Source organism: Lepisma saccharinum, chromosome 1 (assembly GCF_977018435.1).
Source record: "Lepisma saccharinum chromosome 1, izLepSacc3.1, whole genome shotgun sequence".
Classification (NCBI taxonomy): Eukaryota; Metazoa; Arthropoda; class Insecta; order Zygentoma; family Lepismatidae; genus Lepisma; species Lepisma saccharinum.
The window spans coordinates 81,514,854-81,528,417 of record NC_139229.1 but is presented as its reverse complement, the minus strand read 5'-3'; the positions used below and the strand labels follow the sequence as shown (position 1 = coordinate 81,528,417).

Genomic DNA, 13,564 nt, shown 5'->3' with positions numbered 1-13,564 from the left:
AACGAAGTGAGATAGTCCAATTGCATAGGAAATAAACCCGCTATAGTTGCTTGAAACTTTCGTCGGCTTGAAAATACTTTATTTTGTGAAGAGAATAATATATTTTTAATAATGTTAATAAGATTTATCTGCACTAAATTTCTAAGTTAGAGCATTAGGGGGCAGGCCCCCCTTTGCGCGCCTATGCACACATCCATTACACACAAAATTACGACCGACACCGATAGTACACACGTTTGGTGTAATTACATAAACACTGGCAACGCTGACTGGCTCGTATCCAGACAGTGTAGCCAACAAAACATATTTTTCGCTCATTGATAGACTTTCGTAAGTTGTTTTGGGGGCACGAGACAAAAAGTTGTTTGATTCTACATTAAAATTTATCCAGAATTGCAACTAAGTGGTGAAAATTTTGTAGAAGTTGATAGAGTGCAAAGAAGTTACCGATTGGCAATTACGGAAAACAGAAATAGGGCACGGATTTTTAAGGGTATTTTCTATTTTTCCATCGCTTTTCCTACCACTTTCGGCTGTTCAGGACGACAGTTATGAATACCTGAAAGAAACCACAGGATCACCCAGGCAGGACTCGAAATCGGGAACTTCGGTGGCGAGCCGTTCTTTTTTCTTTTCTTCCTGTTATTTATGTCGCATTTTTTGGCGCGACAGTCACGTTGATACAGACGTTTTTTTTACTCAGGATTCGAACCTGCGACCTCTTACTTAGTAGCACCATGAAGGAACGAACCTATTTATAAATAGGTTCCTCTATGGTAGCTCGTTGCGCTGCACTCCGTGGCTACGTGCCTGAATCGAAGCGACAAGCGAGACGTTGCAGCACTTTGGTGCGAAAGGTTGTATTTGTTCTGAAGTTCCGTTGCACGTGACACGTGTCGCTTAGCCTGAGAGCGCCCTTACGGGGCGGCTACTACACAAAAAATTTGTAGATGTGGCCCACCCAAATTTTTGACAGACATGCAGTGGCCAATCCACACCAGCAGGTTTGGCACCATCATAGCTACGTTACACAATTACAAATACATAACATATCCAAAGGTGGATAAATTAATTCCGTATTTTGCAACCCTGATCGCCGACCACAGTGCCTCCATGCCCTCGTCGTGTTCCAGACTTGGAAAGTCGTGAGGAGACCAGACGGAAACCAGTTCCAGCCCTGGAGGACAAAAGAAGCATGCATATTTCCACATGCAGTGTTTCCAGGGAAGGGCGTATTGGCCGTCTTCATTACCTCTGTGGGGCGCAGACACTCTTTCTTTGTGGTCCGTCGGGGGGTTCCCGAACGAGGGGGAGGGTAGGTGTGCACAGGTGCCTGGAAGCCCTCCCCCCCACTCACGTACCTGTTCTCGCCGAGGAGGACCTGAAATGAAAGTCGACGGAGTTTCCTGTTTGCAACTGCTCCTCTGGAAAATAAGGGAGCAGTGACCCCTCGCACGCTTCGTCGTTGAAAAACGGGCCTTGTCTTGTTTTCCTCAAGAAATCAAATGGAAGATGGTATAAACTTGCTCCACAGTACCAAACAGGCTTGCTCTATCTTCTGTCATTGGCGATAGTAACAAACGTGACGCGAAGATCTCTGGCTTATTTCACATTGCTTTTCTATCCGTTCATTGGCGATGATGAATAATGATGAATCGGTCAAACAGATGACGAAACGAAAACAGGGATTTGTACCGCGGTTTCGTGGCGCGCTACCCTAACCTCTTTTCACAGAACCTAGTGATTACTTAATTATATACGACGCTAATTTCCTATCTAAGGTAATCGCGATGATGACCTAAATGAAAGGGCACTCAATGTCAGCTCAGCAATTGAGACTCTGTCGTCTGCTCATTCTCCATTCTGTTTTATACACGGTAAGTATGTATGTAATGTGTGTGTGTGAGAGAGAGAGAGAGAGAGAAAGAGAGGAAATGTGTTTTAAGCAGGTTGTTAAAGGCCCAGAAATTTTAAATAAATTCAATTCCGGTCCAGGATAGAAAATCAGAAAGCGTAAATGGGTTCCAGATGGTAAAGAATCTTTTTATATGTAAAGTATTTGAATTCTGTCCAGGAACCTTTTTGGTACTTAAGCATTATACAGACTACCTCATTTGTCATTGACGAGGAATGCCTACGAGGTTAGGTTAGGTTTCATTAGCATATCTTTTTAGCCTAAATAATATTTTTTCATTGTATTTATGCTAATGAAACCTAACCTAACAGGCCTAATGAGGTAGTTCGTATAATACTAAAGTAGGACCTTTTTTTCCGGATCAATTTAAATACGGTCCAGGATCCTTTTATTCCGGATCAGTTTAAATAGGGTCCAAGTTCCGTATTGAAATGAAACAATACGCAACAGTTTAAATTGTGCGAGTAAGAGGATCCGGTCCTGTTGCGGAACCAATTAGAATTTAGGGTTCCTGAACGTTTAACAACCCTGGTTTTAAGTGAACTTTGTGTCTTCCAGTCTAGTAGATATCGCCTGGACGATATTTGTTCAATATCGCGATATATCGCTCAACACTAACCACTACACAGGTCTACTCATCCCTTGTCACCCCAAAAAGAAATGATCTTGTTACGTCTCTGATCCAAATGAAGAACTCGCGAACAATGCGACCACAATTCCACGCAAGAAAAATTTGAGTTGTCGTGGATGCCGTGGAAATGCAAGTGTCTCCACGCTCTCATCAGAATTACAGGCGGAGTCTTGTTCCTGGCCGGTTGCCACCGTCCAAGGAATATAGAGGTATTTTAGGAAGAGCATTCCGAGGCACGGAGCTCTCCCATTGGCCAGAAGCCGCAACGAGCTCTGACGTGACCAAGGGGATCTGTCAAGGGGCGTGGCTCACTTAGCAATGGAAGCTTACGGGAAATATTTTCATTTTTAATTGTCCATATCTTGGTTCTATTAACCATTTGCAGCAGAATAATAAGCAAAACGCAAGGAATAAGACCTAGGCAATAATATGAAGAAGTTTACAGCACGCAATTACAATAAATGGCGTTATACAAATCAAACAAAAAGTAATCACGACTATCCTCTTATATCGCCCCTACATTGAAATCTGAAGTTGCGTATGGGTAAATAAATACAATTTTACGTATTAAATATTTTGCTACCACACCAATACTTATTATTCTTCATACCTTCAAATTTTCACAGATGTTTGTTATTAATAATTTGTTCATTATAATTTATATATCTAGTATACATAGGATGTCGCTGTTGTTATATGACGTCGCTTTTCTACGTATTTAGGGTAACCGCAACAATAAAAATGAATGATGAAATGATAAATTTGATGGGCTAGATGAGTGTGGCAAGCACTGGTGTACGCAGGGGGGGCTTAAGGGGCTGCAGCCCGCCGAAATTCTTAGAAAATAAAAAAAAATCAAATGAAGACAGTAATGAAGTAAAAAAAAACAACTTTAAAATGACCCCCAATAACTATTTTTGTGTTTGAATAACTTTTAAAACGAAGGATTAAAATGGTAATTGGAGCTCGTATCTAATGAAAATAGAACAGTGACAACGGGATATCAGCGAAATTGATTTTCGGCGATACATTCTATAAACCAATCTCATTCTGTTCAGTAAAGGTTAGATTCATGGCACTGAACCCGCGTATAATTTGAATTGAATTAACATAATCCTTGAGTGAGGTGGAAATGGGTTTTGGATATTTTTTTTTTGTAGATGTTAAAATCTTTAACTAGTGATGCAAACATGCTTTCGCTTACATTAAAGTTTACACTATGGTAAAATTGCAGAAATATTCTACCTAAACTGATTTGTGTTTAAAAAACCGTAACATCAAAATATGATTTTTAGAAATTAATAAATAAATAATAAATGGATAAAATGCAATGTCGTGGGAAAGCGTAATCCCTTAATAAATTCAAGGAAACTCGTGCCAGATCGATGGTGAATCTGGTCAACCGCGTGTTCGACTTTGAATCCCGTCACTGAAGTTCCCGACTTCGAGTCACGTCGTGGGCATTGATGTTCTTTGTGCCTGCCCTTTCATCAGTTTCAGGTGATCATCACTCATCGCCGCGATTAACCAAAAGTGGTAAAAAGCGACGTCAAATAACAAATACATGAACAATAGGCCTGGCCTCTGTCTTGGTTTAGCAATGTGATTTGTTAATCACTATACGGTGGAGGCCGAGGCGGAAATAAATATCGGTAAGAATAAAAATTCATTACAACTTACCCTTCCTGGAGACGAAGTGGAGACAGTGCTACCCACTGTCGTCTTTTTCTCGCTGCACTTGCTTCCATGGACTTGAGTTTCATTAGTTTATTCAAATGTCGAATTCTAATAAAAGTTATTGTTCTGACATACAGGGAAGTAATCTTTTCGTTAACTTCAGGAAATTTTGACTGAAGTACTGTCTTTAGAGTGTCCATAACTTTATGTTGCTTGGAAACAATTGACCCATGGAAGGATGCAAACACAATCTCAAATTGAATAACTTTTTCCATATCCGAACCACTACGTGCCTCCACCGGGTACCGAACTGGAATCCCTCGATTATAAGGCGATGACGCCACCACTACGCCATCGGGGAGGCCCTCAAAATAGAAATAGATGTGGTGCCAGATTCCTTAAAGCCCCAATTGGTACACTCTGCAACAACACAAGAATGTTTACCTTTGGCACGCTTATTCATGGTACAGACACCGAATACACGTAATACGACCTAAAATTACTCGCTTTAATATTCAAGACAAACAGCACAAGCACTTCTGTAAACGAATACCTGATCGCTACTACTGGACCTGCAGATTTTTCTGACATCTGGGAAAAATCTGTGCCTCGAAGTTGGCTTATACCGAACAATGAAAGCCATGTCGCTTTCGGAAACTGGAAGCAATTACTTTCCATTTGAATGTTCCCAACTGCAGGTATGAACCCCCTCGGTGTACATGAAATCGTCTATCGAATATCCTTTACCTGGAGGAATGGCTAGCGTAACGCTCTATGAACTCAGAAGCGAACCTTGGTTGAGGCATGGGTGTGTATCATTGTGTGTCTTATCTATTTCATCTTTCATTTTTATTTCATTGCCCTAGTTTGCTCTATATGTCAAAAAGCGACGTGAAATAATAAAACAGATTGATTGAATTGGCGTTTTAAGTCCAGTTTATGTACATTGAGGCTAATTGTACCTACAGTTTAAAGTGGGATCCGAACCACTACGTGCCTCCACCGGGTACCGAACCCGGGATCCCTCGATTATAAGGCGATGACGCCACCACTACGCCATCGGGAGGCCCTCAAAATAGAAATAGATGAGAACGTTAATTGGTTCAGTAACGATCTCGCTACCCAGCGAAGGTTTAAGGCTCGAGTCCCGCCTGGACATTGTGTCCCTTTGCGGGTGTCCATCAATTTCATCTATTCGTTACTCATCCTCGCCTTCCAATTAGGTAAAAGTTACAGGAAAGCAACCCAAAAATAAGGAAAAAAAATATTTGCCTCGTAATGACGCAATTTGACAAGGACGAACGCAAGATTTTTTCACAGGAGAGGCAGCAGTGCTCAAAGAGGGAAAGGTTTTGGAATGCTATCTCTCTAGTTAAGAAAATCCTCTTAAACAAAATTACCTCACTAGGATATATTGCATAGACATCCTCCACCCACTGCATTTTGTCTATGATTTTGCAATATACTCGTACTTATTATGTTATGCAGCAGTAACTTCAATTAATTCTTGTCAACAATAAGTCGCCCCTGCAAAGAAGTTGCTGAAATTCTACTGCTGGAAATTTTTACAATACAACACTACCTGAATATATGTACAATATATTGACATAATTTGATGCATGTTTCTTCCGTATCAAAAAAAAAAAACACTACGTGTTAAATAAAAATTAAATAAGAAGGATACTGTTATAGACATTCGTATTATTGAAACTGATGGCAATATTTGCATTCCTACGGCTTAGACGTTTATTATTGCGTAACTGTAACTTCATAATAATAATAGTTTTATTCACACGCACACAACACCGAAATTTTGGAGCTTCTCGTGGATGCAACTCGACAGAACTCATACCACTGCATTTTACATACTAGTGACTAGCGAGGCTCTGGCGTCTGGACTCGTGGCCATTATAATCCTTGGTGGAGCTCGTATTGGGTTGTGCTTACATGTTTATGATTGTCCGTCTCATCTTATCACGATTCATCCTCATCTTCGCGATTAGCCAGAAGTAGCAGAAAAACGAAATAATAATAAATCAATACGTATGTATGTGTCGTTCATTTAAAGACGAATTTCTACTGGGTTGATCGCTACTATGAGGATGGGGATGAATGATGAACTAATGAGTGGAGAATGAGACAAACATTGCTATATGCCTTACTATGGTTCAAACTGGGGCCTCTGGCTTCCTAAAGCGTTATGCTGTCATGGAGACCCGTTATATACATGTAGAGGGACTTACTTAATCCTTTCCGTTCAATCTTACTCTCTCGATCCTGTTGCAGTTATGTCCGTGGTATAATTAATTAAGTTAGTAATCTATTTGCATGAAAATATGCGCACGAGACTCTACTCCCACCCCCCTCCAGCACACACAGGCATTTCAAATTGTTTCACTTTACGATTTTTCGTGTGTTCTATCTATTGTGCTCGTCTCAAGATGAGACTCTCATCTAATAATCATTTAACTTCATTGCTGTGTCTCGTAATCAAGGGGTCCCGGGGTCGATACCCGGTGAAGGCACATGGTGGTTCGGATTCCACTTTAACCTGTAGGTCCAGTCCCGATTAGCCTTACTGTGCATAAAGTGGACTTAAAACACCAAATCAACCAATCAACCAACCAACCAACTTTATTGCTGCGTGTAGAAGTGTAGACAAATAGTGTTAAAGAACCAAAGACATTGATTCCCTTTTTGCTGAATTCAGCATGAATTTGTTCGTTTGCCATCCTCAGTTAACTTGAGAAGGTACGGGAAAGCAGTGAAGAAGAACTACATGTTATAAACATTGCTTCCTAAGAGTTATAATCGCCTCTATGAGGCGATAAACTTGTATGATTTTACATGTTATTAAGCGGCCCGCAGCTGAGGGATCCCCTTTTTGACGTCACTCTAGCAGAAGACCTTCACGTGCCGCCGTAGCGCGGGAAGCCGGAATAGCACCCCCTGGCCACCGTCGTACAGGTAGGAATACAAGCATCCACGCACGCTGCTCATGACAAGAATACAGCTGACGTGTCCCTCCTCCCCCACGCATACTTCGTAGGTCACCTACCGCATGCTGAGACGCACGTAGAAGGAGGTACTCACCCGTGATTGGCGTCAAGAAGAGGTGATGCCAGTTTCGTGAAAAAAAGATCGGCGGTGGACAAAATTTTATGGATGTGTCATCGGCGCCTTGTCGTGAAATTCTAAAGCCAGTCTCACACGGTGGTTAAGTTGGTCCCCACTTCCCTACACACCTGTGACGCACAAACACGGTATCCCACTTCGCAAGTTTAGATGCTAGTAACCGCTGAAGATTTGGGAAAATAATGTTTTCTCTTAAAATAATAAGAGAATAACATTGGCACTGTTGAAAGATGTAACACATGTAACCCGTGGCAGTGAATGTGAATATACAACATATGTTATTTCAAGTTGATATACCACTTTACGGACACACTAACATTAAAGTTGCATTACCCGTATATTACGATAGAAGTTGTATATTCTAATGAAACCCTTATTCGTACGGTTTTGAAATATATTCCCCAATACGAACTAGTAAATTAAAATTCAAAGTGCGAAAATTGTTGTGTTTACATTAAGTTACCAAATTGTATTTATATTTCATTGACACTTCTTTGGTCCTAAAATACTTATTGTGAAATTTACTTTGAAGTCCATGAAGAACTAATTACAATTCATAAGTTATAACATTAGCAGATTAATTTAGTGCGGTGGTACACACACAGCATAGTCTATTTGTTAGAGCCAAATACATACACATGTGGCTGGTCAGTGTTTACTGTTTACTTCGAAATCGTATTCGCGTCGGTTGTGAAAGCAAAATAACAGTATCGCAGTAGGAAATTTAGACATACGAACTATTTATTTAAAACAATAATAATTAGTACACTTTTCACTCAACAAATAAAACATTCGCCCCAATCCTTCTTTGCTGCCTTGAATAAACCGTCTATTGCCTTTCTTATTCTACTTCCTACTTCAGCTGGCCAGTGTGCTCCTCAATTCTGATTCGTAGTTCTATGGTATTAACGATAGATTTAGAGACAGTTTCTAATTCTGTCGGGAACTGAATAAGAGAAAGCTCTCACACGATCGTTAAGTAACGAAGCTAGAAGTCGATGGCGAAGTGAGGACGTACCTAACTGCCGTGTGACACTTGCTTAACCAATACCGATTAGGGGAATGTAATCCCCGGTATACGATATTCTTTTTTGTTGTTGTTGTAAGTCCACTTTATGTACAGAAAGGCTAATCGGAACTGGACCTACAGTTTAAACTGGAATCCGAACCACTATTTGCCTCCACCGGGTATCGAAACGGGACCTCTTGGTTACAAGGCGACTATGTTATCATTACACCGTGGAAGGCCCGGGGATATAGGAGATTCATAGACACTGTGATGTCCCAATTCAGGAACTCTATCCAAAGTTCCCAAGCCAGAAACCGCTGCCTCGGGTCTCGGGAGAGAGGACGGGTTTACTTAATGTTCAGTTGTTAGTTAATGTTGACTTAAAATAAACGTTAATGTGTACTTCGATTTTTGTTATTTAGCGTCGCTTTTCTGCCACTTGTGGCTGATCGCGACGATGAGAGATGATATGATGAAATTGATGAACATACATTGACATAGAACACCCCTGCCCAGGTCGGGATTCGAACCCAGGACCTGTAGCATTGTAGCACGGAGGTCGGTACTTTGATATTTAATGGTTAAGTGCTACATCATTAAGGCCTCCTCGATGGCGCAGTGGTAGCATCGTCGCCTTGTAATTAAGGGGTCCCGGGTGGAGGCACAAGTGGTTCGGATCTCACTTTAAACTGTAGGTCCAGTCCCGATTAGCCTTATTGTGCATAAAGTGGACTTAAAACAGCAACTCAAACTTTGATATGTAAAGCTACATCATTACAATCTTCGAGCCATTTGGCCATGTCTGAATATGGAAAAAGCTATATTTCAGATCTGTTTTAATATTGTTAGCACAATATAACCATGCTCAACTTAATATCATTGCAACTGTGTTGATTGATTGATTGCTTTGGTTTATTATTATTTTACTTCGCTTTTCTGCCACATTTGGCTAATCGCGACGATGATGATGAGTGATGAAATTGATGAAGGGACACTTTACAAAGAACACCCATGCTCAGGCCGGGATTCGAACCCGGCACCCGTAGCGTAGTAGCGCGCTGTGATAACCATTCCGCCAGGGAGGTCGACATTGCATATGCGAAACATCTATTAATGAGATAAGTTTTACAAATTGGATTGTGCTGTTAAGGAGATCAAAGTGTCTGTGGACAGGGATTCTTGAAACCCCGAGATTGGTTGTACTCTACCCAATATGCCTTCGAGTTATTTCGAGTTTCCATGACACCATCGGGTTTTCCTGCCAATCCTGCGGCTACCGAAGCAAACACTTTTCTTGCTTTCTTCTCGAAGTTATGATTTGTATGCCAGAGAGGGATTTCTTCCAGCGGTCGTGCCAAAGTGGCGCGTCACGTGCCTCGCTGCGGGATAAAGGTCGCGAGGAGGAGCATGGGAATTGCCATTCTGACGTCATGATTAGATGAGGCAGATTAAGGAGGTCCAGATGTCAGTCTCCGCTGCTTCTGTCCGGCAGAAACTCTTGGTTATTACTGAAGGGAAATTCAGATAGCAACACTTCCTTCTAAAAAGGGAAAAGGGAAATTTAATGTTTAGTATGGAAAGGGTGCATCAATGAAATTATATTATCCAATAAAATATATTAAAATCTTGGAAACAATAGAAGGTCGAATGGTTGATTTGTTAAATGCAGCGGCCTCCTCAATGGCGTAGGAAATGTTGCCTTGTAATAATAATAAATAATCTTTATTTGAGTGGGCGTATTTCGGCCTCAAAGGCCACTCTTACAAAACCCCTTGTCTGTGAGACTAACTAACTAATACGGTGCAAAGTTGGAATATATAATTTATTTATTTATGTGATAGGTCAAAATTTATAATTACAAAAGTTTTTTAACAATGATTATTATATACTCTTACATTTTTTACAACGTGGAAATATATGAAGTTACAATTATTACATTTATTTAATTTGTAGACTAGTATTGTCTTATACTATATTATCTTATAGTATTACTGGTATTATCTTATATAGATAAACTAATCTGTAAGAATATACATTGAAAGATATGTAAAAAGGATTACCGGGCTCGATATCCGGTAGGGGCACATAGTAGTTCAGATCTTACTTGAAACTATAGATCCATTCCCGGTTAGCCTTTCTGTGCATAAAGTGGGCTTAAAAACAAACTCCTTGTAGCACTTATTAAAGATGGGCTGGCTCTAATATATAGATTTTTCCTACATAAGATGAATTGAGTGACGTAAATTTCAAAGAAGGATCTAACTAGAGTAAAACCAGCAGTATCCAAAACTAATATAAACAAAATTTAAACCTTCTTTTTTACAGCAAAGCTATTCGAGCAAACAAAACAGAAACTGAACCTTCTCCATATTATTAAAATAACGACATGTTATCTCAAAGTACATCGTTCACCCCCAGAACCCAAATCCGGCTTTTGACTATATCTATCTCGTAACTGTTCAGAATTCCAATATCGGCCAGATTTTGTTTCCAAAGCGATAAATATTTTGGGAAAAGTAATTTCCGACATAGGTGTGAAGTTTACATTTGTTTTTTCTGCCTTCGTAGTTCGCATCGAGAAGTGACAACATTCCACTTAGGACTCGAAGCGAGGGTTCCCCCCACAAGGATTCGTCTCCTCTGCTCGGCCACATTCCTAATCTGAGGGACGTGTTCGGAATGAGAACAGCCTGATTAGTCCATATCGAACCTCCTTGTCTCTGTTTTCCGTTCTCTGGACGAAACGACTGGTGTGCAGTCACATCTGTCGCCGTGTCTCTGGGGAGAACGAATGGGTTCTTCTCCATGAAGCGGCGGAGCAGATTTGACGAGATTTCGGTGTGTGGGTGTGTGTTTATATTAGTACTCAGCCGATAGTATCGGTTGGAATTAAAGATTGCACATTCATTGTTAACAATTTTCTGAAATTGTGCTCTGTCAAGAATATGTCAGCATTTGGAGGCAGGTTATTATATGAGCGAGGAGGAAGCCTTCAGAAAATTGACCGCTGTAGAAGGAAGAGCCTTGTGGTGGGATTGTGAAAGACCTTTACGTTGCGGGTTGGCCGTGTGGGGACTCGTAGATGAAATTTGCTGATCAGAAATTCGGATTTAATCTTGCCATTCATGATTTCATGCAAAAATATACTTATAATTTATCCTGCTTCTTGAAAGTTGTTTCTAACAATTGCTGATAGATGGAGTTCTGAATCAGCGCTGGAGCTGGAGGAGTGAAAGTTAGTGTACGAGACAATTCGCCTCTGGTCTTTTGGGTGTGTCGTGTTCCACTTTATTGACCACAGTATCAACCGGTGCTTAGAACGTATGTAATGTATGGGGATGTAGCTCAGATGGTAGAGCGCTCGCTTAGCATGTGAGAGGTACTGGGATCGATACCCAGCATCTCCAATATTTTTTGTACCCTTTATTTTTACCTACCAGATCATTCATTTAATAACATACATAGCTGAAAGTGAGCGAGAGTGATTTAGGTCCACTGTATACGGAACGAGTAGCAAGTGCAATTGACAGTAGGATCTGAACCGCTATGTGCCTCCACCGGGTATCGAACCCAGGACCCCATGGTTACAAGGTGACGACGTTACCGCTTTTTTTTTTTTTATGGAAAACTCCTAATCGTCTTTCTCCGTTTTTCACACATATCACTGTTACTCAATTTTCTCATTAAGGACAATACAAACATCCATGTCTTACCCGGAATTGGAACTCGGGATCCCCTAGCATCGTAGCGCGCTGTGATTGATAACCACTTCGCCACGAAGGTCGACCTTACCACTTCGCCATCGGAGAGGCCCTAATATGTATATTGCTCTTGTTTTTCTGGCGGTACGGAACAGTACGCCATACCGGCACCTTTTTATAGGGCAGTGGTTCCCAAAGTGTGCGTCCCCGGCGCCCTGGGTGCCGGGAAATGTTCCAATATTTTCACTGAAATTATACTTATTCCAAATATATGCTTATTTAGTACTTTTTATACATAAAATGTTTCTGAATTTGAAATATGTGTTTATTTTTTAACTTAAAGCAAGCAACCTAATCAACCTGACTTGGGCGCCGCGGAAAAATCTTGAAACACTAAGGGTGCCGTGAAACGAAAAAGTTTGGGAATCCCTGTTATAGGGTATTCTTTTTTAACCTACCACAATGTATTGAGTAGTTTTTTTGATGAACACAAGAATAAATTAACTTTAAAAGTACCGGAATTCTCCTTTCTTCCCAAGGGTAAAAAGGCAGTATATATATACTAATATTGCGTGTGAGGTGATACGACTCAAGTAAAAAAAAAATGTTGCCCATAGCTGTAATCGAGAGGAACATAGGGTCCTCTGTCCCTCAACCCCCAATCCCGGGAGGAAGTGTTCGCTCCACCGCTGGCTGCAACAGTACTTGTATATGCCAGCTCAAGAGGATGGCTCGACTTTGACGCAACGTGCAGCTTGGCAACCGCGCCTCCTTTCATTATTACCTGAGTCAAGGTCAATGCAGCAGGTATTGAACACCTTCCCTCGAAGAGACTGCTCCCGGGAGAGCGGTGGGCCCCACAAGGATTTTACACCGATCGATAATCCATTTATTGCCATCCCTCCACAACAATATGGAAGTCTATTTTCCACTTCATAAGTTACAACAATGGCAAGAACGGGATATGACCCTGATATTTCCATTGTGGAAGTTCTTTCACATAACGGCGCTGTAATTTCGAACTTGATGAATACTTCCGAGACCATTAACCCTCAAAATCAAGCAAAGCAATGACCTTCCTTTGTCCTACATTTGGTAAAAATTTCTAACATTTAGAGTAAAATCCAGTTTTAGATCTGATGTAATAAGAAATTCTGGAAGATGTGTCTTTCCAAAGACTTGCCCTCTTGTCTACATTGTCAATTTGCAGTCTAAAAAAATATATAACTGTTATAAATTCGTTTTTTCCAAGGTTTGTACACTTTAAAATAATTTGCTACCTAATATTTTATTATCTTTTGTGTTTTTCATTTATGAAAATGTATTTCCTTTTATCGTCAACTTGCTCATGGCTCATAACGTGGGAATATGAAAAAAAAATGTAATGCTCACAAGGTAAAAGAAAATAAATATTCACATATACAAGAAAAATACAATTATAGTAACTTTTGCAAAAGAGAAACTGCATTCTTCATGTGATGTAAAATAAAGGATAA

General features: G+C 40.5%; 1 protein-coding gene and 1 non-coding gene across 4 annotated transcripts in view; both read left to right on the top strand.

Moving 5' to 3' along the window:
• Positions 1 to 13,564, top strand: part of spg (dedicator of cytokinesis spg) — a 372,699-nt gene that overhangs the window by 281,305 nt on the left and 77,830 nt on the right. The gene's annotated exons all lie outside the window — the stretch shown is intronic.
• Positions 11,702 to 11,774, top strand: TRNAA-AGC (transfer RNA alanine (anticodon AGC)). The gene has a single exon. It is a non-coding gene; the product is annotated as a tRNA-Ala (tRNA).